Raw genomic sequence first — 4,747 nt, 5'->3', positions numbered from 1 at the left:
TTATGATCTCAAGGCTGCAAGTTTGCTACTATCATTTGTTGTTGGTACTTTTATATTACTGGATAATGATTACACGGGTAAAGTGTTGTGTAGATCTTAAAGGAGGCTGTTGTGCCGGCTTGCTCATTGAGATCTAGCCGGCACTTTACACGTGTAATTATTATATTGGCTTTTTTAGTCGAATTTACTTATTTGGTGTTTTATGGTTGGTTGGTTGGTTGGTTGGTTTCTGATGTGTGTATATTAAGTGTTAAAAGTCAATGGCTATACTGTTAATATTTTGGCCTTAAAAATAAGTCTAGAAGTCGGATTCCGAAGAATAATTTTGATAAGTGTTGTGAACATTGTCAGGAAGATAAAACGAAATCATGGAAGAAGATGATTAATGTTGCGGTTTCAGGTGCAGCGGGGATGATAGCCAACCATTTACTCTTCAAGGTAATTAATTATTATCACCGGAAGTTAGGACATTGGATATTAAGTTGTTAGATAAGATTCTAAGTTTTGATATCTGTTATTGTATAGATTGTTATGTGGTAACCGTCTACTGCTACGGATTATATGGTGACCGATAGATCATGTGGATCGGTTTTGACATTTTGAACAAAATCTAATCAATCTAATTGTCGCCACCATCATTACACTAGCGTTTCTTTGGTGAATATCTAGTGGTACTAAGGCGTGTTTCATGTTCTAGTAAAACCTTCTCTTTGTGTCATGTTTGTCAACTTGGCAAGTATTGTCATTTATGTTTTGCTCGTTCTGGTACCAAAACTAGTAATTGTTTTAATCGGTACATTATGATTTGTGGGACGTCTTCTTTGCGCATGAATGGTTTTATAAATTATGTTGTCATTTAAGGTCTTCATTATTCCATCTTCCGTAGATCGTTTAGCTGTTTACAGTGAAATTGCCTAGGCTAGACAATATTCATTCTACCAGAATATTTGAGTTTTTCTCGGTGTAACTCTAGTTCCTCCAAACGCCAGGAGTACGAAACATGCTGACTTTAATTTTGATTTCGTTAGAAAAAGAGTTTCCATTGGATAAGTTCGTGTGCTACATGTTCACGAACGTTCAAACTGAATCTAGATGAAAAAACACCTGAGATATAATTTATACGATTATTGTATAGGTTTCCGTATTGGCTTAATTGTACAGGCACATGGTATTGATAATGCAACTGTCATACCCCTTCAGTACTATAATTACTCAATGATGTCGAATGGTAAAATACTCAATTACTTATTGAATCAATAGTTGTAGAAATGGTACCAAACTCTAGATACCTAAAGTGGGCCCGTGGGCTCACACCTTAGTAATAATATAGTCTAATAAATTACACATGGTATCTCGTGGTTCTTGTCACCAAATTACATAATTAATACGAAATCTTCGTCGATCATAGTTGAAGATGCAAATACAAGAACCTTAGACTAAAAAAAAAAAAAATGTGTTGAACAAATACCAAACAATTAAGAGCAAATTTCAAAGATTGTCATTTATCTTTATACTCATTTTCAGGCGTTGTCCTTTATGTTTAAAATTGATGAGTTTTGTCCTTTATGTTTTCAAATCATACACATTTTGTCCTTTAAGCCTTACCCAGTTAGTTTTTTCAGTTAAATTTGGTCATGTGCTTTGCACATGAGGGGGCATTTTTGGCGGGTTGTGATGGAGGTGGATTGGAGGTGGTGATGGGTGGAAGACACCAATTTTGAATTGACAAAAATGTCCTCATGTGCAAAGCACATGACCAAATTTAACTAAAAAACTAACTGGGTTAGGCCTAAACCACAAAACGTGTATGATTTGAAAACATAAAGGACAAAACTCGTCAATTTTGAACATAAAGGACAACGCCTGAAAATGAGTATAAATATACAGGACAATCCTTGAAATTCACTCAACAATTAATTGTGACGAAACGTTTTCCTGTAGTGTCTAGTAAAAATATATATGGTCTACCACACAGTATAAAATGATTATAGCTTTTTACTACGCTTGAAGGAAGATTCATAATTCATGGTTTAATTGCAGCTTGCATCTGGTGAGGTTTTCGGCCCGGACCAACCTATTGCCCTTAAACTTTTGGGATCTGAACGATCATTTGGAGCTCTTGAAGGTAACAACTAAGACTATCGTTTAATGGGATTAAAAAAGAAACGATACCTTATGGTCATATCATGTAGGTGTTGCCATGGAACTTGAGGATTCGTTATATCCATTGTTAAGAGAAGTAAGCATCGGTATAGATCCATACGAGGTATTCCAAGATGCGGAATGGGCTCTTTTGATTGGTGCAAAGCCTAGAGGACCAGGAATGGAAAGAGCTGATTTGTTGGATATTAACGGCCAAATCTTTGCAGAGCAGGTGCTTTTAGTCGAAAATATTAATAACATCTGTCAGAAATTTTATAATTATTCAATGGAGATGTGACATGTTGACTCAGGGAAAAGCTCTCAATGCTGTTGCATCACCTAATGTCAAAGTCATGGTGGTGGGAAACCCCTGCAATACCAAGTATGAAAAACTACATTTTGACTTTTGTCCGAGTCAAACCGTAACATTTTGTATGTTTTTTGCAGTGCTTTGATATGCATGAAAAACGCTCTGAAAATACCTCCAAAGAATTTTCATGCGTAAACTAGACTAGACGAGAATAGAGCAAAATGTCAGGTATTATAATTCCTTTTATAAGTAACTTTAACTAATTTTGAAACATATATATATATATATATATATGAACTTGATATTATTCTTTTCACAGTTGGCTTTAAAAGCAGGAGTTTTCTACCATAAAGTCTCTAACGTCACCATTTGGGGAAACCACTCGACAACTCAGGTTACTCAATGTTTTTCTAACTTCTAACTTTTGTTTCATTTCCTGAATTTCATTTGTTTGTCTTAGGTTCCGGATTTTTTAAATGCTAAAATACATGGAATTCCCGTTACGGAGGTTATTAGGGATAGAAAATGGTTAGAAGAGGAATTTACCCAAGTGGTACAGACAGTAAGTCTCTTTTACCTACACTATTTTGGTTCTTTCAGCGTTTAACTCTTTTTTTTTTCTTTTAATACTAAACGCGGGTAAATGTTTTGTAGAGAGGCGGAGTCTTAATAAAAAAATGGAGAAGATCTTCGGCAGCATCAACTGCTGTTTCCATTGTGGATGCGATAAGGTCTCTTGTAACACCCACACCAGAGGGTGATTGGTTTTCAACCGGAGTATGTTTCCTGTTAGATGTTTTCTTTTTATATATCTTTAACGCGTCAATTGGATAGAATAGGTTATTTTAGCTAAATACGGAACGTGTTAAATAGGCCAAGCGAGTCAAACCAGTAAAAAGTTGCCCAACGTGCAGTGTAGTTTCATACGCAGAGCCATATAAACAACAAATTCATCAAAACATTAGAGTATTATTGTAGTAGACTAACTCTTTACATTGGAAAACCGCAGGTTTATACAAATGGAAATCCTTATGGAATAGCAGAGGGTATTGTTTTCAGCATGCCTTGCAGATCCAAGGTAAGTACTAATCACACTTTTTTTTTTTTTTTACTTTTAAGTTTCAACTCTTCTTCTAATTGTATTTCTCAACTCCGTTAATTTTTTCGGTTAGGGGGATGGCGATTACGAGCTTGTTAAAGACGTGATATTCGATGACTACCTATGGAAAAGAATTAAAAAGGTACTCGAAATCTTCACTCTTCAAATCTATAATATTTTTATCTTACAAGGTACAATGCTAAATCACTTTCATATTTTTTTAGTCTGAGGACGAGCTGCTTGCCGAGAAGAAATGTGTAGCACACTTAACGGGAGAGGTGAGTACCTGATACCAGTGAAAACGGGTTGGGTTGACTCGCAAACAGTTTTTTTATATAATCTTGTTCACTTTCAGGGAATTGCGGTATGTGACCTGCCAGGGGATACGATGCTTCCGGGCGAAATGTAGATCAAGGTATATAAAATCATTGATTAAAACTTTATCTGGCATATCAGGCCAATACTGAGATCTTCAGGAAACAGAACTAGAATTATGTGTGTGCACATCATGTTCTTGTTTTTGAACATGTATAGTTGCCAATAATGCGCAGTTTATGCCATTCGTATTTGTAACTCGGTCAACCAGTTTCGATTGTGTCATCTCGGTCAAACTTCAGAAACACGTGTATATTATATTGTTGCTATGCCGTTTTCAGAGTTCAAAACGGTCATTGTTATGCGAATAATATTATATCAGTTAGCTAGAGATGACAAATGAACACGTATGCGTATGCTCACCTTTAGTCTAAAGGCTTTAAACTTATAATAACTACAGTAGACTTCCGTTTTGCTCCTTGTGGTTAGGTCGTTTTAATGGTTTTGCCCTAATCCTTTAAAAATAACAATTTTACTCCAATAGTGTACCATGTTTTTTTTTCCATTTTGCTCCCCGACTCTTAACTTAGTTAAATCATTCAACTAAGGGTAATGATATTTCAGTAATTTTATATATAAGTAATTAATTAATTATTTATATATAATAACCATCTCTCTCTACTTTGTCAAACCTTTCTCTCTCTAAAAACCCATCTCATTTGCACACTAATTTCATCCCCAAATTCGTCGAACCTTTCTCTCTCTAAAAACCCATCTCTCCATCTTCTCTCTCTCTAAATTTTCAAACTTTCAGATAAAGATTCTTTAAGAAACAATAATACAATTAAGAAAAATGCAATTTGCGTCCCTGTGGTATGTCC

The 4,747-nt window shown here is 35.2% G+C and overlaps 1 pseudogene; it reads left to right on the top strand.

The window, feature by feature from the left end:
• Window positions 1–357: 357 nt before the first annotated feature.
• On the top strand, window positions 358–4,195 carry LOC110894769 (annotated as a pseudogene).
• Window positions 4,196–4,747: the final 552 nt, after the last annotated feature.

The sequence above is a fragment of the Helianthus annuus genome, chromosome 12 (assembly GCF_002127325.2).
Source record: "Helianthus annuus cultivar XRQ/B chromosome 12, HanXRQr2.0-SUNRISE, whole genome shotgun sequence".
NCBI classification, from domain to species: Eukaryota; Viridiplantae; Streptophyta; class Magnoliopsida; order Asterales; family Asteraceae; genus Helianthus; species Helianthus annuus.
Note: the sequence above shows the minus strand (reverse complement) of the source record. Positions and strands in the feature narration are given on the sequence as shown.